The following is a 24,184-nucleotide window of genomic DNA, read 5'->3' as shown; positions in this document are numbered from 1 at the left end:
TTCAAATATTAATAGGCATTTAAGCAAACATATACAAAGCAAATATAGCAGTATTTTAAATGTCTTGCATACTGTTAGTAGTTATATCAGAAATATTAAAGAAAAAGTGAAATACAGGTAAACTATCTCATGTCTTCTCTACTGAGGACAGAAGATTACCTACAATAATGCCCAGTAGGAGACTCGACAGATTAGCTGAAGCCACTGCTAAGCATGAATAAAGTAGTAAATGCAGTATTTTGTCTTTAACTGGTTTTATTTCTCTGTATAACTGCAAGTATTTATATAGAATGATAAGTGAAGGTCTACACTGTGTTCAGCATGTTATTACAACCAGATGCAAAAGATATGCCAATATATAAATGTAGTAATCTGTCTTTAACTGGATTAATTACTCTGTATAATAGCAATTATTTATAAAGGATGGCAAATGAAGACCTACTTTGCTTTCTAAATATTGTTGTAACTGAATCTAAAAGATATGTCAATGTATCAATGCAGTATACAGTCAACAACTGATTTTATTAAACATGTGGTTGCAGCATACTATTGCAAAAAATGCATATCAGATACAAATATGACATGTAATTATCATTTATGTTAAGGTAGTAGAATCCAAAATATAATCCCCATCAAAACTTGATAACACGTATAAATAAGCACTACCCATATCATCATTCCCAAGTATAAATAAGCACTTCTCATATCATCATACCCAAGTATGCATAAGCACTTCCCATATCATCATTCCCAAGTATAAATAAGCACTTCTCATATCATCATTCCCAAGTATGCATAAGCACTTCCCATATCATCATTCCCAAGTATAAATAAGCACTTCTCATATCATCATTCCCAAGTATGCATAAGCACTTCCCATATCATCATTCCCAAGTATAAATAAGCACTTCTCATATCATCATTCCCAAGTATGCATAAGCACTTCCCATATCATCATTCCCAAGTATAAATAAGCACTTCTCATATCATCATTCCCAAGTATGCATCAGCACTTTCTATATCATCATTCCAAAGTATGTATAAGCACTTCCTGAATATTTTGTTTTACGTGAATGATGATTTATAAAATAAAATAGTTATAAAGTAAGAAAATGAATATCTAACATTATATGTAAATTTATTGTGTGCATTTTCTCTTTCTCACCCCCACCCCTTTTTCTTATGTTAATTATGCATTCCTTTGTCCTTATTTATTTTCTTTCTCTTCCATTTCTGTTCATCTTTTTTACAGATCCAAATTCCTCAGGAGCAGTCCAGCTGTCTAACCCCTTAGGTTATGGAAGGTTCACCCTCTGCTCATCCAGGAATGTCATCACAGGGCTAAGGTGACTGCACAGGTCTTGTACACACCCTGGAATATGACAGAGTGACAAGCCTCACTAAATTGGTGTTTCAGGACTTGGCTCAAGTATGGTAGAGCAGGATGTTGACAGTCAGCTTCAGCTTATCGAGGCTTCTCTTCAGCAGGCAGAAGATTTGCTGCCCCAGTCAGCACCAACCACCATGCTACCACTGGTCCCTATCCCTCAACATGGGGCGTTTCCATTGCAGCAGCACCCAGCAGTGGACTGTTTTGAGGCCTTATTGATTGGGGAATGTTGCCGGCACTATTCCATGTGAACCCCTTCCTTCCCTTATTCTTTCCCTCCTAGACCCTCTTGCCTACTTCTCACTTATATAAAGGATTTGGAAAAATAGGGGTTTATCCCCCAACAAAACATATTACCGTTCCTCTCCCACCTCCTTCAGCACAATTCTCTTGATGTATTCCTGCTATGTCTCCCTCTTTGTTGTGGCTCCACTTTTACAGTCTTTCCTTTACTACTTTTAAATGGAAACATCAGGGTGATTAAAAATGTGCACCCCTATATAAAAGATAATAAACCCCTTTGTTTTTTTTTAAATATTAATAATAAAAGCTGCATAGTCTGCCACTTGCCTTACATCTTTTGAGAGTGACTGCATGATCCCTATGGCTTTCTTGTAGTCTTTCTCATATACTTAATGCTTATCTGTGGGTACTTTATGCTTTTGTCATAAGTAGGTGTGTTTATCAGAATGTCTTTGCATTTCCTTAACCCCAATAACCTGCACTAGGTTTAGTTGCATTAGTGGCAGTCTTTCTGGACAACCAGTATACAGTTATGAAATCCCATATTATGAATAGCGTTGTTGCCTCACAGTTAGACGTTGTCCGTTCGATTCTCAGTTAGAGCGTCTTCTGTGTGGCGACATGCGTGAATGGGCGTTCCTTCATTGAATGTTGTGCATTAGGCCCGGCAAGCCAGCATGTAAAATCTACTGCCAATCATTAGCTGACCAGAGTTCCACTGTGGCGACCCCTAACCGGGAAAAGCCGAAAGACACAAACAAACAAACAGAGCACAGCAAGCTATAGAAACAAATACACTAATAGGATAACTTTATAACTCAGGCTAATACTTAATAAGGCTTATTCTATTTCAGTTTCCTTTCCTCTTGATAGACTTTGATTACTATCATATGTTTAAATACACAATGTATTACAAACGTAAAGGAAAAACAGGTGTAGAATACTATAAAAACATACTTTTACATTTTGTATAATGAAGTACACTTGCATATTTTGCTGTACAAAAGAATGCACCTAAATCATTACTCATGGAATGTGTGGGCAGATTGTATACAAGTATTCAGCATACAAATGTTTCATTTTCAGTTTTCTGTTAACTGCATAATGCTGACTTAAAGTCATCTGCTGTTCAATCACACAAGGGTGTAAACCTTGATAAGTTATTAGAAAACATTTATTTTATATTACTTTTTACAAAATCATAATGTATAATATCTGCATAGTTGCTTTCACATTAGCTGTGCTTATCAGGAAAGATTTGGATAAAATAAAATTTGGTTTGAGCAGCTGCATTTATTAAGTTGAAATTAAACAATTGTATTTTTCTGTTCCTCACACTCTAAATGGTATTTTCATAAAGTTTAAAATTATGATAAACAATGATTTTTATGAACTAGCAATTCAATCCAGATTCTTTAGATGTCATGGCAGTGTTTCATCTGGACCTGGAGTAGAGCCCAGACCCTTTAGCACGGCAACTTTCTCACTTTCACTACAAATGACTTATGCATTGTTTTCCTGATACAATTAGCAAGAAACGTATATAGTCTTCTTTTAAATATTTTTTTTAATTATCACTCAATAAACCTCATCAGTGCAAAAACACAATCTGTTGCTAGAGAGAACATGTTTTGTCAAAGCATTATACCTTTTGAAACTCACAGCATCCATCAGTGTTGAAATTTATCATACTAATGTAGAGATTCAGCTTACCTGTAGCACACAACCTCCCCCAACCTCTCAGACTGGCCTAGTGGTAAAAAACTGTGTGTGCATAGTCACGTAAAGTGTATTATTTACTTAAGGGTGTATAATTACGTTTCAGCTGTTTTTCATTAAGGATATATGATATTTTATTTTTATTTACTCTAAATTCTCTCTTAAGTAGTTATTATTATTTTAAAAATGGGCACATCCCTTAACCTTTAATGTGCATGTTAGCATGGATTATGGACAATAAAAGGCAACCGTGTTAACTCAGTTTGTAACACACACACACACACACACACACACACACACACACACACACACACACACACACACACACACACACACAAACACACTACAATTGCTTTGTTAAGTGCTGTTTGGTTGCATTTATCCCTGGTTAGTTACAAAGGACTTCCCTTTAACAAATCCATTATATAAGTTTCCTTTTAAGATAGCTACTATTTAAAACTTTAATGAAATTTAGAATTACTTTTATAAAAATAGGATTATTTAGCCAAATTATGTTATTAAAAGATGAAAAATAACAGGAATAACAGGAAATAGTTAGGGTTACTTATCTCTTTCATTTTTTGAGATTCCACGTATTTTGATTTGACTCTGTGGAAGACATGAACCCTTAATAATAGTACGCAAGAAGCTGTAGAAATACAATACACTAACAAGGTAGCTTTAAAGGTATGGCTAATACTTTATCAGTTTTATTCTCCTTTCAATTCTCTTTTCTCCTGAAAGACACTAGGAACAAACAAAAATGTTGATTGCTATCATATGTTTAAACATGCAATTCATTTACCTGCTTAAACGGAAAACAGCTGCAGAACATTGTAAAAGTATTTAGCATTACTTTTACATTTTTTATGCTAAAGTACAATTACATATTTTCCAGTACAAAAGAATGCACCTAAATCATTACTAATGGAATGTGCAGGTGGTTAGTACACAGATATTCTATATAATATAATATAATATAATATAATATAATATAATAGCATTTCTGTTCCTCCGGAACAATGTTGTATAAGCAGATTATAAATGACAAACTAAATACGCAAATTTACACATCCATTACTTGCGCAGAATCATGTTTTAATTTTAATCATGCAACTTATCATATCATAAACCATTTTACAGTACTTTGGGTTACTATTTGAAATAAGCTGTTTAGCAGTGCTCATGCAAGCAGTTCTGCCATCTCTTCCATTATTCTGCCTTATGACTTGACACCCTGAATCAACCAAGTTGAAAGGTTTAAATGATACCCATAGTACACCCTAACAATGGCTGTTTTTCTTATAATACTTTCTTGACAATTATGTGTGTAAACAGCAGTAGCTTGCATATTTTGCTAGTGCAATGTATATAATTAATCAATTATATGTGTGCATGAGCATGTATTAATAGGTATATATGAATGTGTGTGCTGGCAGTCCTGGCAGTTATCATGACTCCCATATCTGGCACGCAGCACAGCTGTACCAGATAGTTGCTGGGGAGGACATCTCACATGGGTATTTACTGGGGGATGCTGGCTATGCCCTAGAGCAGTAGATGATGACACCCATCAGAAATGCACACGCACCCATGGAAGAATGCCATAATGAGGCACAGGCACAAACTAGGAATGTCATAGAGCATGTGTTTGGGCTTCTAAAGTCATGGTTCCAGTGCCTCAGTGTATGTGGTGGAGCCCTGCAGTACTCTTCAGCCACATGTGCACATATGTTCACAATATGTGCTATGCTACACAATATGATCTTGCGGAAACAGCTGCAGCAGGATCAGCCAAGGGAAGGGATACACAGCCCCCACCAGTGACTACATCACCACAGCCATTGTCACAAGAGGACTCAGAGGAGGAACCCCCTACTGATGCCCCTGTATGCAGATGTAGGCATGCTTAGTATGCCCTGGCTTTGGTTAAGAGACAGCACATAGCACATTCGCTGACAACCTAGGGACCTAGGGGCTGACACCCTACTCCTACTCACATACATATATTAAAATTGATGCCAGGCAACCCATACAACCTGTACATATCCATTGCTTTTGCATTTGCAAGGTAAGTCTCTAACCTACACAGTACTTGAAAGGATTACTATGAAATGGTATTGTATGTATGGATTTGCTGTATTAATACTAGCAGATATACTGGGCTATTTGGACAAAAGTAACATCTACATTGGACTATAGATACCCAGTCCACTAGTATGTGTTCCTTAATATTCACTAGGCCTCATGGTTGGAATATTCACTACATCACTCAAGGGAGAAGTTAAACAGTGGGGTAACATGATATGTGGACTTCTGTGTATCCTAGTAGAATATGTGGTGTTGTTCCCCCACCCCCATAACAGCAGTGTTCCCATATACCTGCTTTAACAGCAACTCATCTGTGAGTCATCAGCAGGACAAGCAATTTCAGGGCAGTAACATAGCAATTGATCAAACATTTCCATGTCTCACTTAACGCAGGAATAATAACGTACATATGTATGCTGTTGATCATGTCATGAATGAGTCCCTTCTGTCTGACAGCTTGTGTGGCTCAGTGAACTAGGGGAGTTCATATGGGTGTACATGTTGATGGTGCTAATCTGGAAGGCAACACATCTTCTGGATGTGAGGTATTATTATATGTTTGCTTGTTACAGACTGTCAGTCTGTGTGTGGTGTAACATTATTACCCCCTGTCAGATATTAATTACATCATGTATATTTTGAGTGAAGTGCAGTACTGTAGAAACAGGGACAGATGTAATTGTCTGCAACACAAAAAATCCCAGACTGGAGTATAGGTAGGTGTGGGCTGGAGTCACTTTATAAGTACTGACAATCACACTGGGCATGCTCATACACTTAGTTAAACTGAGAGCAATTCTGTTGTCATAGGTGCCAGAACCACAGAGTGAGGGGGAGGGAGTCCCCCCCCCACTTTTACATCTGCAAGACCCAGACCCAGTGGAGGACGAGGACTCAAGTGCATTGCACGCTAACATAAATTCAAAACGCAAAAAATGCACAGAAATAACTATTCAAGCCTGCTCGGTAAGGAGAGAGTTTTGGTTTCCCCCAAGGCTGTGCTCCCTAACTATATTCCATCCAAAGTTTTGGTTTCCCCTTTCCCCCAAGGCTGTGCTCCATAACTATGTGCCATCACATCAAGCCTGCTCGGTAAGGAGAGATTTTATGATCTGTGCTCCATTGTTATGCTGCTCGGTAAGGAGAGATTTTATGATCTGTGCTCCATTGTTATGCTGCTCGGTAAAGAGAGATTTTATGTGTTTTGGTTTCCGCTCGGTTGTGTTGCTGCTTTGTAGTAGGGCTTAGGAAGGTAGTAGGACTGTGTTTTGCTTTGTAGTAGGACTGTACTCGGCACCTATGACAACAGAATTGCTCTCAGTTGTTATTAGGAAGGTAGTAGAGAGATTTTATGTGTTTTGGTTTCCGCTCGGTTGTTGTGTTGCTGCTTTGTAGTAGGACTGTGCTCCATTGTTATTAGGACTGCTGCAGGAAGGTGGACTTTACTCCATTGTTATTAGTACTGCTGCAGAAAGGAGGACTCTTGTGTGTGTGTGTTTGTGTGTGTGTGTGTGTGTGTGTGTGTGTGTGTGTGTGTGTGTGTGTGTGTGTGTGTACCTTTCAGGGATTTCAGTCCATTGTTCCTCTTAAAATTTGTAATTTTGACAATGGAATTCACTAAATAATGATAGCCTTTTAAGTTTCAGTCTCCCTATCTTTTTTGGAAACACATGGTAACACAAAACACTATTTTAGCACCATTTTAAGATTATACAAGCAATATTTAAAATGTGTCCCTGGTTTGGGGCCTTTGCCCCCCCCCCCAAATAAATTTTGGCTTTTTCCAGATTTCTTCTGCTGTGAAATTGATTGAGAGTTAGTTGTGTCAAGTGAAGGGTGCAGTGATGTAGTGGTAGTGTTGATGGTGCAGTGGTAGTGCTGTCATCTCATAGCAAGAGGTTCTCTGGTTTGATTCTTGGCTGGGGTGGAATCTGTATGTCCTCTCTGTGTTTGTGTGCATTTCCTCTCATGTTACAAAGATATGCGTCAGGAGCATTTCTCCCTTGGCCTTTGGCTTTGTTCCAAGTTGGACCTTCCTGGTAAACAAATGTTAATTAAATAAAATACTTTGCTCTCAGCTTCAGAGGAAGAAAGGTTTAGTGCTGATTATTCCACGTCTGTTTGCATTGTTAGTAGCACAACAGGTAGTAGCCTAACTTTTGATGCAGGTTATATTACTGTACTGTGTTGTACTTTAAAGGGAGTGGATGCTGCAATCCTGTGACTGTCCTCCTTTGGAGGAATTACCTAGTAACTATGAACCTGTTATCAGTTTGCCATCCATTCCCTACTGCAATATTACTAGCTTATCATTTTTTTAACGTAACATAAGCAATTTAGTCTTCAAGGGCAAAAGTCACTTTATTTGTAGATGAAACAATGAAATATAAAGTTGTTTCCTAGCAACAACCTCTTCATTAGTTAGAGATCCCTTTAATGTGGAATTATTTAGATGACTTACTTCTGCAGAGATTTTGTATATTTACTGATATTGGTGGATTGTAGTGACAGAAGTTTGAGTGGCCTTTTATGGGTGAAATTTTCTGAAATGGGTAGTTTTGTCATTGGATCATACATTCTGTTTCATTGCTTACCAGAGGAGTGTTCAAAACTACAAATTTAAAACACATTCTAACAACTGGTGCTGTATTGTACAAGGAATATAATTTAATACAATCAGGAAGGTGAATTAAAGAATGCATACATGTATGCATGGCCCTAAAAATGTGTTTGAAAACAGCTCAGAGGAAAGTATGAAAGGCTTAAAATCATGGGCAAATTTTAAGCTTTACTCTTGTTATGAAAGCAGTGGATGAAGGTAAAACAGTTCACACCACATTACCTTGACCTGGCCAATCCTTTTGACACAATCCCCTAACTTGGGTGTAGTACAATAGATTAATAATGTCAGAGCAAACACTTGCATCACTAGCTGGATTGCCAACTTGCTCACAAGATGCAGGAGATCAAAATGGGGGAAGACACCAGACACCAAAAGAGTCCCCCAGGGTTTGGTGCTGAGACTTTTTTTGTTTGGCATATACAACTCAAAAGTAAAAGGAAATTCCAAAAGGCTTTGGCCGGCTAAGTTTGAGATGACTGCAAGCTAAGAGCAGTTATTGAATCCTCAAATGACTTAACCATCATGCAGGAAGGTTTGTCCCAAACAATAACTGGTGTCAAAATCATGACAATGCCCTCTGAGAACTGACCCAATTGTTTGGCATTTGGGAACTTGTGTGTACAGTAACCTAACTTTTGACCAACATGTGCTCAGAGTCATGAGAAAGCCTTTCTATATTGCACAGCTTTTAAACAAATTGATTGTGACTAGCTCTAATGATGTTGTTGTCCCCATTTACAAAGTTCTCGTTAGGTCAATCATTTTGTATAATGCCCACTTTGGCATGTATCTGTCCAGCCACATGCAACATTTGGAATACCTTCAGAGATACCTTACTTAAAAGGATACAAGTCCTAAACAATAGGTCTTGTATGGACCACCTCAAAGATTTATTGCTATACTCAGCATCCTACAGAGTGCTTAGAGGTGACATGTCTGGCATACAAGACATCCTCCGACCTAATACAGATTGACCTACTGAACATCAGCAAGTCAAATGACATCAGAAATACTCAGTCCAGGTATCTAAACTGAATGTTGTGGAGAGATGGATATATATCACAGAGACTACCACTGTTCCAGAATAGACTATCCATAAAAATAAAACAAATCTCATACATCCATATTCAAATGCAACTTCGATCTAAGGATGGGTAATAGAAAATATACTCCAGGATTGCCCCTCATGCCACTAATAGATAGAGGCAGTTCCTAAATGCTGCATCCCTTACATGGGTCCCCTCAAATTATCTATGGAATGATCACAGTTATTCTCACAAGGACTAATATACAATTGTCAGCCATGAGGATAAGTAAGGCCAATCAGAAAATATTAATTCAAGCACCAAAAGGGAATTGGCTAAGCTTAAAATGTCTTCCAAGTGAACCTATGTTGTGGTAGTAAATAGTTATAAAAAATTGCCATTTTTAGATCACTAAGTGCCCCTGTCACCCCCCCACCCCCCAGTCTTCAACAGCTTCTGGCACCTATATATGTTTCCCTTGATCAAAATGACCTGGCATGTGTAGATATCTGTATACATACATGTAGACATATCCATCTGTCACTATCTGTCTCTCACATAGATGGTATATCGATCTCTATGTATTTACAAATACATATATATCTATATATACATAACACATATACATACTGCGGTGGTGGTGCTGCGGTAGCATTGTCGCCTCACAGTAAGATGTTGTCCTGTTCAGTTCTCAGCTAGAGCGTCTTCTGTGTGGAGACATGCGTGAATGGGCGTACCTTTGTTGAAGGTTGTGTATCAGAGCTGGCAACTCGGCACGTAAAAATCTACTGCCAATCATTAGCGGACCGGAGTTCCGCTGTGGCGACCCCTAACTGGGAAAAGCCGAAAGACACAACAACAACAAACAACATAACACATATACATATCATACATACACACACATGCACACACACATGCACACACACACACACACACACCTACATTTATATATACATCCCTGTTATATACATTAATATGTGTGTGGATATCTGTATTGTCCTACATACCCTAATAATGGTGAGTAAAGCTGCACTATCACACATCTATAATGCTGCTCAAAGGAACCAAAGTAAGGGCTCAACAGTACATAATGCATTTTCCTACAGACCCCTGTGCCTGCTGGATGTCATCACATATACAGCAACAGGTGAGTAGGTGGTGTAATGTATAATGTTGGCTATGCATGCATGGATAGGGCACATTTTTCCTGCCCACAGGCTTGCCCATCCAAGTACAAACACTCACATATGGCCATACTGGTAACTGTAGATACATAGGTAGGATAAATAACAGTTAAATGAAATGCTAGGATACTATACGTAGATAACAATATAAAGTAATATCACTCTGCAGGCCAAAGATGCTGTTCATCACAAGCCTAGTTTGAGTAATCCACAAGTAGTTTATTGGCAATCTCACATAAAACAGATTTCAGCCATGGAGCATGTTTAAAACTATATAGGGTAGGGGTTCTCTTCTTATTGCAGGACACTTGCTGTCTGTGCATGGGTATCCCCTGCAGAACAGCTGAGAATCCCTCATTGGCTATCAAACTGCAATGGTTTGCACTTTTTGGCCCTGTATGTTGCTACTGCAATGGTATGCACTTTTCGGCCCTTTATGCTGCTGCTGGCTACCAGTCTACTCTCTTCTACAAGGCCTTATGATGTCATCTACCATAAGACTACCAACTGCCATTGTAAAATCAGAGTTAAGCTGTGGCATGTGTGATAAGTACTGTGGTATATAGTGCACAAGACTAGATAAGGGTACTAATCTCACTCCAAGACGCTTGTATTTGTGGGTATCCCCCTGCAAAACAACTGAGAATCTCTCCTTGGTTATTGACTGCAATGGTATGCAGTTTTTGGCCCTGTGTGTTTCTGTTGGCTACCAATCTGCCCTCTCTTACAAGGCCTGATGATGCCATCTACCTTGAGACTACCAGCTGCCATTGTAATTCTAGACTTAAGGTCTGGTATGTGCAGTAAATGCTGTGATCTATAGTGTCCCAAACTAGATAGGTAAGGGTTCTCATCTCACTCCAGGACACTTTGTGTGTGTGTGTGTGTGTGTGTGTGTGTGTGTGTGTGTGTGTGTGTGTGTGTGTGTGTGTGTGTGTGTGTGTGTGTCTGTATGTGTGTGTGTGTGTGTGTGTGTGTGTGTGTGTGTGTGTGTCTGTATGGTGTTAATTTGATCACCTCAGTAACTTAAGAAGAGGGAATATTTTGCAGTATTTTATTTGTTGCAGGTGATGTGGGCCTCCAAATGCCTGACCATAACTAGGCCTGCTGATGTCATCAAGCATAATATGTCCTAAAGCAATAGTAACAGCAGACATGAGGTGTGCTGTGTGCATCATGTACTGTGATCTGTAGTGTGCATCATTAGATAGGTAAGTGTTCTAATCTACATACAGCCAACTTGCACTATGTATGTGCCATGTCCTGTAAGCAGTAATTGGAAGTGTTGCTATCCTTAATATAGCCAGGCTTGTGTGTGTGGCTGTTAGAGCATTTTACATCAGTTTATGGAACCACAGGATGTTTGAACTTCCTTAAAATAATAGCCATACAGCCCTCACAATCCTAGACAACTTTATACCCTTATGCACATGATCAGCACATATTGCCCCAGTCCAAAAGGAACAGTGGCAGAAGACCTGTGGTGAAATGAAGGTCACCCAGCCAATCATACAGATGGCATGTGATGAGGTGCACTGAGGTGTTCTGTTTGCCATTAGGTAGGGTTCTTTTTCAAAGGTGTGTTAAAGTCTGCTATACAGATCTCTCCCACCAGCATGTATTATTAACGTCACATACTAAGTTAATGTTCTCAGAGTAATTAATCCATGTACCATGTCACCTACAGATATGTAGCATTTACAATCAAGCAGTGTCACACATTGGCCCATATGGAAGGCAGAGATCACCTATATGTAGTCTATATGTCAAAAACTACAATGACACTGATTTCAGACAATCCCCATTGAACCGATACTGAAAATGCAAAGTTCCCTTGTGAGGGACCATACTGTTGTGTGCAATTGCCAGTAGTGCTTGGGAAGGTGCATTACCAAATGGCCACTGCACTCAGATATTGGTATCCTGAGGCAAGAGTACATGGAGGTTATAAGTATGCCAATTACGGGTGACTGTACCCTCAGTTATGACATATGCTTTCCATCATACGACTGGGGAGACATGGTGATCTCATGCACATCAGGTGTAAACTAGGATGGCCAGGCCTGTGTGCCCAGCTGTATCCTCCCAGATTATGTACACATGGTTCAACTGATGTGCTACTTACCAGGTACCTAGGTGTTATTGATGAAAATAATACTACATGTATATTTGCATAGAGTTTATGGCCATTAGTATGTCAACAGGCATTTGTTCTTCAACACCCTCTTCTAGGATATAAACATAACTCACAGACTGTATGAGTGCTCACAGTTTGCAGGCATCAGCTAACATTGTTAGCCACAGACATTCAGTATTCACTTGTAGCATGATTAAATGGATTCCAAGCAGTAGACAACCCAGGACTGAGCCCTGTTGAACACTGCTGCTCACAGATCTGCTATTGGAGTCAGATGTCCCTATGTGGAGTATCTGTGCCATCAATGGTCCACTTAGTGACCTCTACAATTATATTATCGTGGATGCCTAAGTGAGTGCTTTTGTAAATGATGCCTGAGTGGGTGATATAGTCAGATGGCTTGGCTAAGTCCAGGGGGTTGTATGTCCTGATGTCTCCTCACCCAGGTCCTTGGTGACTGCTTCAGAAATGTCCACCATGTTTAACAGTCATGATCTCCCAGGCAGACATCCAAACTGTGTATAGTCAGCTGTGTGTAGATCACATATATGTGCGCTGATCAGCTCCATGATGATTGGCCCTACAGGCATGCAGATATGGACATTCAGGCAAATAGGTCTATAGTTCTGTTGGTCAGTGGATGGACCACTTCTGTGAAAGGGTATAAAAGTTGCTGCTGTCCAGTCTGCCGGTTTGCAGCCAGTAGTTTCAGTATGATTGCAAGGTGTTTCCAATAATGTTAGCAGTCCTCGTCAGATCCCATGTAGGACACAGCCTGAGATGTTAGCATGTCCAATAGATGCTGTGTGTCCCTCATAGAGAGGCCAGTTACAACTGGCTCTGTAGATATGGAAGGTATAGGACAGGCTGTAGGAATGTCATGTGGCACATGTGGTTGGGACAGGGGAGTGAAGTTGATGCAGAAACTGTGGGACTACAGGTTACCTATGAGGACAGACTCATTATATGTGGCACCATTATGTATGAGTTCACCGACAATCTGGGCCAGTCCTTTTGAGGTTACACATGTAACTACATTGTGTGTTGTGGTTCTGCTTTGTGAGGGTAGCTAATTGTGTCACTTGTCATGTCTACACAATGTCACAACAACACTATGTGCTTGTTTTAGCTGAGGAGGTTCTGCCTCCATTTCAGGGGGGCACCTTCACCCCAGCTGTCACACAGCAATGTCCACCTCTTATTGTACAGCCTGATAATGGCACTTGTCAACAAGGCAGGTTTGTTGTGCCATGAGGAGCCTGTGTTCCTCCTGTCAGGTACAGCTGGGTCCATAAAGTTGTAATGCTGCTTGCATAACGCATGGGTGTAAAGCTCTGCATAACTGCCTGTCCCATCTGAGGGGGGAGGTGCAGTCAAGCTATGTAAACTATCCCAGAAGAGGTAATAAACTGCTTTGTTTAAATATATCTCTGTATTGCCTGCAAGGGGGTTAGATCTGGTATTTTTCATGAAAATGATCTGTGGTCAGATCCCACCAGGGATGACCTCACATGGGAGGGGGCTGAAGTGGTCACCCATATTAGTAAAAACATGATGATTATCTTGGTTCCCCTTGTGGGGATGTTATGGCACTGCTCCAGGGCATTGTAGTTAAGGATGTGGACTAACCTTTAGGCAAGTGAGCTGCAGCATGACTATGCAACACAGCTGGTGGTCATTTAATGCCACCCCTAACCTTGGTGTAATGATATAACTTGACACATGTACATTAAATATGCACAGTGGGTTCCTGGATTCATGGAGCTGCTCCTGTAGCTGGCAATTGCTTGATTACATGCCCTTCCAGTGGTGAATGGCACCTGCAGTGTCTCTGGGAAATCACAGTGTTTCAAAAAATCTAGATGTGTAATAATCCTTAATGAGTATGTATACACCACCTGCATTACCTTGCACACTGTCATTTTGAGGTTTGAACTTGTGAAAGGATGTGTAGTCTGGTATGGTTGAGGTGCTGTCCACAGCCTTGAACCAGATGTCCTTTACTGCACACATATCTGCATATTCAAAGGTGAGGACACCTTCCACAGAGTGGGGTTTAGTGTTGCCATTCCCAGAGTGCAGCAGAATAACCATGATGTTGTATGAAGATATGGTGTTCTCACTGCAAAGTTTTCCCTCCAGGCAGTGCATATAAACTACATTGTGGGGGTGTCAGCAGCCCTAGCCATTACTCCACATCTCAAGGGTGAGAGATGAAGACCATCACTGATGAAGCATTGATGTCTATTGAGCAAGGCCTAGTAGATCCCCTTACAAGGACATCACACACTAAGACAATTATTAGCTTCCATCAATTTCTGTGTGTATGGAGCCATCATCCTAGGTAAGAGTCAACTGCAGCTGAAAGTTATGCACATACCCAAGAGAGAGACACCGAGTGGCTAAGCTCATTCCTGTGTCTGCATGTATGTATATCCCTAGTTGTACACACCTGCAGGAACTATGATGTCAACATAAAGTCAAGTTATATTCCTTGATTTGCAACAATGTGTGGTATTACATATGGTGTCAACTCACAAACAACTAAATGCAATCTTTCCCATATGTAGCCTGTTGATACAGACATCAATGTGTCTCATAGTGTAATCACCTATGACTAAAAGGTGTGATTTTGTGTTTTGCCTCAGGTGTTTGATCAATGAGAGAGTGTTGCATGCAGTATTATAGGTACTGTGGTCTCCAGAGGCAGGATTTTCTGAGGTGTCAACTGTTTTGGAACGTGCCTGGTAAGGATCTGCACACATGCAGGTGTGTGTGATGTGAGTATTGTTAGTGCAGGATGTGAGCTGTGCATGTTGCAAAGTGCTCATTGACATATGCAATGACTGCTGCTGGATGCACCATGGCAGCAAGGTTTGAAATGCAGTCATATCTGTCACACATTGAGTTTGTGTGTCATAGGAGTAGATGGGTGGGGACACTTTCCACATCTCATCAACAGGTCTAGCAAAGTTAAGATCATGGTGTTGGTGCCACACCCTTGAGGTTCACAGTCTGATATACAGTGTTTGTAAACACTCCTTGCAGTGAAGATGTGAATGCTCATGCATGCATAGAGGATTTGTTCAACTTTGCTGACATTACATTGGCCTTGCAAGCATATGGTGCCTGTCAAGCAACCAGATAGAACACTGGTTGTTATATGACATGACGTGAGAACACAGACATGTGTTTTGTGTACACAAATGTACAGTATGACATGCCTAGGACATGTGGCAGGTGGATACACTTGGTCAAAGGTTGCTGCAGTAGGGCTCACAGCCATGTCATGCAGATAATTCACCATTAATCTGTTGAAGGGCAGGATGCATGACTTGCTGTCAGACTGTCACCTAAGATGGATCACTGCCACTGTGCTGCTTGTTTCAGCAAGCCTTAACAGCTGTCACTGGACACTGCATATTATATTGTGATGGTACAGCAGTGCTCCTAATCATCATCTTGTCAGTTCCCTAGTGACATACCAGCAAACCTGGAACAGAAGTTATAATACATGCAAAAGCCAACTGTGTGCCCAGGTTGCTAACCAAGGCATCTACCTGGAGAAGGGTATGTGCAGCCTGCAGAACCTTTCATGATGTCGGACAGCTATGTGGATGACTGCACAGGCTATGTCCTTCTTCTCATCATGAGCATCATAGTAACATTTTGTTTGTGATGACAGAAAATGTATCGGAGCATGGTATCCTATGTGAGAGTGTTTTTGGTGAGACCAGCATTAATAGTTGCCAGGTACTGGCAATTCTATGAACTCCCTTGATTTCCACATTCTTTACAAAGTAATTGTATCCTTCCAGTTCACATTGCTTATGTAGTGTCCAGCTGCAAAATACCTGTGTAAAACCCCCACCTTACCTTCACAGGCTATACATACCAAACTTCCCAAACATATTTGTCTGTGCTCTGTACAGACACCTTGGATGACTCTCTTCTTGGAATATGATGGAAGTAACTGCAACACTTATTTGCACAAAGGACAACTAGTATGCAGTGCCAAACAGTATCCCCAGAACTCTGAGTCGTGTGATATGAAATGCCATGACAGGAGTTAACATGGATACAAGCCGTAACAATGTCATACACCTACTGACACTGGACCACACACCATTTGTTTTGCTCAAGGCCACATCACACCCACCTACCCTAACCAGTAGACCTCAGTGAATGTCAAACTATGCAATGGATATGTGAATACTCACTCCACCTAACATGACCTGAAGGTGTTTAACAATATTAGGTCAACAGGCCTTGCTGAAAACTGTGTAGGTTATTTACAGTGTGGTATGTCAGCTGGTGATTAGGCAAGTGTCTGATAGTCATATTCTGGGAAGATAGCATTGGGAGACCTATGCTACAATGATGCCAGTCAATAGTGGATTGCCACAGACATCATTAATGGAGTACCCTTTCTAGCCATTCCATTCTCTGCAGTTATGGCCACTGTCAGTGACCTCTGACTGACTACATTATCAGGTGATTGCATATTAGGAGTTGACACTGCATCCTACACAGAACTGTTGTTCTTGTTGTGTTGTCAGAGCCACTGACAAATAGTAAATGACAATGACTGCACAATATTTTCCTTTGGGAAGTCATCCACCCCTGGAAATGGCCATGGCCAGTGTCTACATTCACTGGAGCCATAGTTGCCACACTTTCCTGTTCAATGTTCCCACCATATCACTGTCTAATATCTGTGACCTCTGGGGACTGGGTATGTGTGGGCATACTGACTGTGTGCGGTGACAATGACCATATTCATCAGAGTCAGAAGAGACAGTGACATCAGGTTGTGTAGGGGACAGAGACCAATCCCCCTGGTCACCTGTGATAAGAAAGGGGATAGCAGTACATTACTACCTGCACTATTATGCTCTGCAGTACTATGTTGCAATATATGTAAAGCTCTATACACTGCTGTTACTAATACAGACCTGTTTAAACTCAACCTCATAGAGTAGGACATGAAGACATTACTTTTCCTATAAACAGCTGTAGTTACTTGTACATAAAAACTCTTTACACAGCAATCTCATCAGCAACAATGAGGTATACTGTTGACATTTGTGAAGACTCTGCACAGTTGTTACATATAACAATCTGTAATGTCCTGACAATAATGTCATCTATCAGTGTGGTCACACCTACAAGGTATATGTATGACTCTAAAATGTGTACAGTCAGAAAATATCTTTGTAGTTAGCAATTATGCTAACAGTACAGCAATCTAGGCAGCAGGCCTGGGATGACACTTTAGGGAATACATTGCTGTATATCTACATATGTAACAAAACAGTGTCATGCTTACCAGGTGCAGGACTACAGCCTTGTTTGATACCTGATGGACCTGTTAAAAGTTGAGGGGAGGTAATGTAAGCACCACTGCATGTTGCACTACAACAAGGTAATACATCCATATATCTCACATTTACAGTAGCTACTGTTTTACTTGGTATTTTGATCAAAATCCGAGCATGTGATTCAAACTGCAGTTAAACCCCCCCCCCAAAGGACAAAGACCTGAGACCCACATAATAGTATGTACACCCTGACACACTGAATCCTACTGTATTCCAATGCTGATCAAACTAAGCTTATCTGGCCTCTCCTCTGCTGTAGCAACTATGGCACCCACATCCACGATGTATGGTGTAATGTATGCCTATGGGCTGCCATGTGTTCCTAGGTTCGCCAAGATTTCCAAAGTGACTGAGAGTAGTTGTTGTGCTGCAGGCTTGCTACTGGTGATACTACCGTGATCCCTGGCTACATCTGCTGCTCTTCTGCTTCCAGCATTAATCATGTCTGTTGCATGGTGTTGAACCTACTCATATGTCCTGCTCTGGTGATCTATTATACCATTCTCAGCATCCATGAAAGGTGCACGGCATCTGGAATACATTTCCTGAAAGATAACAAGATGGGAACACATGTCAGGATCACATACGTGGAAGTACACAATGTAGAAATACAAAATGAACATAATAGCTGGAAGTATCCAATGCTTGATCACACTTGTTATATTTCACAGTGTGCAAACATACTAAGCATGTGGATATAACTAAGATACTAGCAATAGTTAGCTATTCCCATGTGTGCCATGACAGATACTGCTGTATGATCATATACCCAATACTGGGGTCCATTGTAGTGTGTCCCCTGGGGTAACCCCCTGATAATATGTCAATGCAACAGTGACAAACAAATAGCAGTGTGCTATTACTACCACTATAAAAGGACAGTCCCACGAGACCAGTGTGCTACATTGACAAAAAACATTCTACCCTTGATGCATTGTATGTCCTCTGTAGGTGTAACAAATGTGGAGATAACTGATATGTCATTATCACAGTTCTAATAAAGGCTTAATGCTGTAAACCCCACCCCCCCTAAGTATATTCACACATATGCATCATGTTGTAAACTAAAAGGTTACATACCTGATGGAGTACAATACTCCTCTGTTGATATGTGCAGCTAAATAAAGTTTTTGGCAACGCATTTACTGTGTGAAGAAAGTCTCATACAGACTGGTTACCCATAGCCAGCTGTTTGCCTTTTAACATGCTTCTCATTACCAGGTGATTGCCTCTTTACCAATCTGTGGTTCTGAAATGCTAATTGCAACCAAAACAGCTGATTTGCAGCATCATCAGCCAATGCCATTCAACCACTGAACAGGATATAAGGCCTTCATGTAGATTAGAAACCCTTCCTAATACGTAGCACTGGACATTACTGGGGTGAGGAGACTACGTCATCACAGAGGGTATGTCTGTAGCAGCTACTTTTACATACAGCTGTGTGTGCTACAGGCTGCAGCTGCTGCTGCAGGCAATAGACATAGGCAAAGAGTGTGAACATACTGGAGGAGAACAAGCTGTAAGACTAACTGTGGGAGCTGTGTCATCCTTTTAGAGGCAGACCCAGAGTGAAGGTACCCCTTGCACTCAAATTAAGGCATATGTTTAAGGCAAGTACGTTAGGCAATGGTATCACTAACAGAGTACTAGGCAATATGTTTGCTGTGTCCTTGAGCAACATAGGGGTAAATATAACATTATGTCAACCATTTGGGCAACTGTCAGGCCATGTGCTACATTCTGGTACTCATTTGGAATGTGTATGCTGGCAGTCGTTGTTACTAGCATGGGCTTCATATGTGTATGTCAGTTGTACACGTGTGCTAATCTGTAATGTGAGTATAAAAGGATTGTGGTCTGCACTCTGATATTAGTGGGCTCATTTGTATTACCTGGGTTTAAATCCTCTGTGAATGCATATTAATGCATGACCTGACAGTTTATCCACTTATAGAGTTGCTATAGGGATATGTGAATTGTGTTCTTACCTGTAGGCCTATGACTTCCATCAGTGAAACAAAGACATTTGATTTGGAATGCATTGTGTGGATAAAGAGTGCATGACTCGGTCATTAATTGCTGGCTTCACAATAATCTAATTTAAATGCTACACACCACTGGATTTGAACTCAGGACTGTGTGTGGCAAAAGTTACCAGTTGCACAGCATTTAACAGACTGAGCAACTGAGTTACTGTTACAGCAGGCGTATTTGTCAAGATATAAGTGCACACATACAGTCTGGGACATACTTTTTCACATCCTTCATTATGTGAATGGCTTTATATGGATGCATTTGTCCACCAGAGTCCGAGTTGAACATATATGTTGTCATTAATGTTTTAGTAGGTGCATTTGTAAATGTTGCTGATAAACGTGCACATTTACCTGCTATTGGAGACCTCATTTAAATCCATTACTCCATGTCCGGCTTTCTACTGGTGTTCTCTTACACCAGACTCCAAGTTATACTCCCATTTTTTCCATTATTCTTTCAGTAAGTTTGTGCGACATGGCGCAAAGCGCAGCTCTGCTTAAATTCACTTTATGACTGTAGCTTGCAGTTATTATATTTTGCTTAAACCACCTGTTTTAATTAACAGCTGTATGGTGTGACACATTAATGCAGTAGTCTACAGGTGTGATGATCTTGGGTTTGAAATAGGGGACAAGTGTTTATTTTGTACGTGTTTATTATTACTTAAAACACATACAGCAATATAGCTCAGTTTAGGTGAGCTTAGCAACATCGCGCAAAAAATCTTTAAAGAAAAGAAAAATGGGGAAATAGGAAAATGGTAAATGAGGTGCAAGCAGAGGAAAAACATAGTGAAAGGCAGATAGGTAAGTGCAGGAAGGGTGTAGGAAAGGACCATAGCTATCCATTTCTTCTACAGCAACAACTGTTGACTGACAGAATTTGTAGATGAATTTGGACTCTTACCCCCAGAGAAAGGGGTGAGGACAACATAACTGTGTTGTCAAGTCAATTGTACCAAATTACATGTGTCCAGTGGACACGCAGGTGAAATGGAGAGCTATATAGGGGCCGATATTGTTTTTGGACAGGTGCCCATTTTTTTTAAGGGGAGAGTGGAATGTAGGGAAAGGGACATAGGTACATGCAGGGTAGGTGAGGAAGCCTTTGCAGACAGACAAGACAGCAGACAGGAATGGTGTCTGACACAATATGGGGTGAACAGCTTGCATGGGGAGGGGGAGGCTGTTGTGGAATCACAGTTCCATGTGCCTCCACAAGGTAGCAGCATTACTTATGTCTCCACCCATGGGACTGTCAACACTGCTCTGTCACTGCCCTGGGGGTGGCAGTGGTGGAGGCTGGGCTCAGGGGCGAGCCTGCCCAACCAGGGTGGCCAGCATGCTCTCCATCTGATGCAGGCATCATCCACACACACATTACATGATCTGCACATCAAAACCAGCAGTTCCTCCTGGGTGACAACTCCCCCTCCACCACCACTCCCGGTGGGGGGGGTCAATCTCCATCCTGTGTGGTGTAACTACCCAATGCCGCAGGTAGTGCAGGGGCAGCAGAGGGGGCACAAGGGTCTGGGTCCCAGATATGCTGGGGCCCTGTTCCATGGCCGGAGGAGGCAAGGTAGGTGTATCATCGGGGTTAGTTTAACAACATGTATTAATATTAAATCATAATAATAATAACAATAATAAATTAAAGTTTAACAAAATATAGTTAGATGATCAAAATATATTAATACTAAATCATAATAATAAATGACAATAATAAATTTAAAAAGATAGAAAAACATACCATTAGTAATGTCACAGATGATATCCCTAAAAAGACCCCTAATACATAGTTCTACAGGTGTACAGTGTCAGTTGTGAATACAGTGCCTACAACTCTATAGATGATGTAGCACATACATACCTCTCAAGCTGTTAGCAAAGGACAGTGTGGGCCAAGCACTAAGAAGTACAGGTACACAACTACACAGAACTGTTTCACATAATGTGCATGTACATGACTACCAAGGTGTTCTGTAAATGGATTTGACAATACCTAGCATTCCAGGTAATCAATTATCTGCTAATCATGGACCAGACAGATGGGTGGTTGTAATTACATTACAAAATATCGTAACAGGTGAGATGTATGTTGTTTGTGTACATTAAATAGACTAGACAGCCATCATGTCTTAGTTGGGAGGCATGGGAGTAGAAACCAAAAGCTGTGACTGCAGGGGACATCTGCAAATAATGATGCAAGTGACTGCAGCAACTTAGAACATGCATGCAATGAATACAGCCTTACTACAAGTATTAAGTCATATTTGTTATGAGACCATAATCCTGCTTTACACTTTATGGGTATTGTTGCTATATGTCTGTGAAGTACATACACAATATCTGCTCATAAAGTGTGCTACCTCACCCATATACTTTCTGTTGCTGTTGTTGTTGTGTCTTTCGGCTTTTCCCGGTTAGGGGTCACCACAGCAGAACTCCGGTCCGCTAATGATTGGCAGTTGATTTTACGTGCCGAGTTACCAGCCCTGATGCACAACCTTCAACGAAGGTAAGCCCATTCAAGCATGTCTCCACGCAGAAGACGCTCTAGCTGAGAATCGAACTGGACAGCGTCTTACTGTGAGGTGACAACACTACTGCAGCACCACCACCGCGGATTGCTGTAGTGGGAGGAAAACAGAGTATTAAGTGACTGAAAGTGGCCTGGAGACAGCCTTGAACCATACTGTGGGTTGTGCAATACATTTTTCAAGCAATTACTTATATATGTGGGAAGGATGCATACTGTCTCTATATAAAATATTGTTTCTACATGTTTTTTTATATAGCTCAGTTGTAAAAAAAACATTTATGTCTTTCTTTATAGTAATATCTAAGAATTCTACTTAGTTACATGAAATAACATGAGTAAAACTAAGGAAATTAGTAGTGTTGTTAATGTAAGTTAAAAATGGTTGCAATTGTGCCCAAGACCCTGTCCAAATCAATATCAGGTCATCCACAAATCTTTTATATAAAAAATATGTTTAAAGAATTCATTATTGTTCAGAATAAATTGTTCTTCCCTGTAAGCTAGCACTGTATTGGCGTAGCTATTGGCACATGAGGTATGTAACACCTGCAATTCATTTTATGTAGGTATGACCAATATTTCACTAAGAGAACACGCAAGGGAACATATAGCAGCAATTCGAAATAATGATATTGAGAGAAGTGCCCTAGCCAAGCACTCAGCCCTATTTTCTAATATACATGAGTTTAGTTTTAAAGTTATAGCATGCATACATCCAAGCCCTAGATTAGGGGACCTAAAAAATTTAGCAGAATGATGTGTGAGCCAAAAGAACTGGTGTTGATCTACAAAACTATATCTAGTCTAGATCCAGCCTACCTCAAAAAGCTGTTGCTGCCCTCCCTGCTTGCCTGGCCTCTTCAGTCAGCTAGTGAGGAAACCTCAGGTAGAGACTGCTTCCTGTTGCCAAGTCTCAGCCATGTACCACTCACTACTTATTCAACTTCTGTAGCAGCTCTCACTGGATTCAGACTCAGAAAGTTATCTGCTACAGAAGGTATATTGCAAAACATGACTTATGCAATTCTACTTTTCTCATTGAAACAATTATTTTATGAAGTCTGTTACTTTAAGATTTTAAGTGGTGATTTAGTTATAATCATGTTATGACAAACCAAAATGCTGCCAGCCCAGCTAGCTGGAATTTTGTAAATAATTCTATTTGCGAATATTGATATGATTTATACAGAACTATATGTTATGTGTATATTACCCTACTGGAAAAGAACAGAAATGTATATAAATATATACCTGTGAAAAATGTATGTTTTAATAGTAGAAGCTGGAACATACAGAGTTAACTTTAAAAAGTCAAGAAAATAAGTTGAAATTAAAGCATTTTACAATTCTGTTATCTCTCAGTTTCGGTGAAACAGACACGATGTCTAGAGGTAGAGGTTTTTCTATGTTCTTGGAGAGGAGTAATTACTGAGTTTAAAATGTAAAGTCTTTGTATTTCTTTATGACTTTCAAGTTCTGCAAACTTCTGAGATATGCATTTAAACACAGAGATGTTAGTTTCTGTTAGCCTGGGAACTGAAGGCAGGTGACAAAGAGTGATGTCAACCAAGCTGACCCAGCAGTAATTTTTGATAGTAATTTAAGAACTCTCTCAGAGAGAGACTGTGTACATTTCTGCCTGTGTGTTTTCTGTACGTCTTAGGGCATAGTATCTTTCTTAGATATCTCTCTTAGATAAAGGTAGGAATATAGTAAACATTAGTTTAGATGTTTTCTGTATTTATTTGAGACTGTCCTGCAATGTTGTTTTAAAATATTTCCTGTGATTCTGAACTCTGTAGTTACC

Source organism: Protopterus annectens, chromosome 11.part0 (genome assembly GCF_019279795.1).
Source record: "Protopterus annectens isolate FY-2018-M chromosome 11.part0, PAN1.0, whole genome shotgun sequence".
Classification (NCBI taxonomy): domain Eukaryota; kingdom Metazoa; phylum Chordata; order Ceratodontiformes; family Protopteridae; genus Protopterus; species Protopterus annectens.
The sequence above is the reverse complement of the archived record's forward strand: the minus strand, read 5'-3'. Positions refer to the sequence as shown.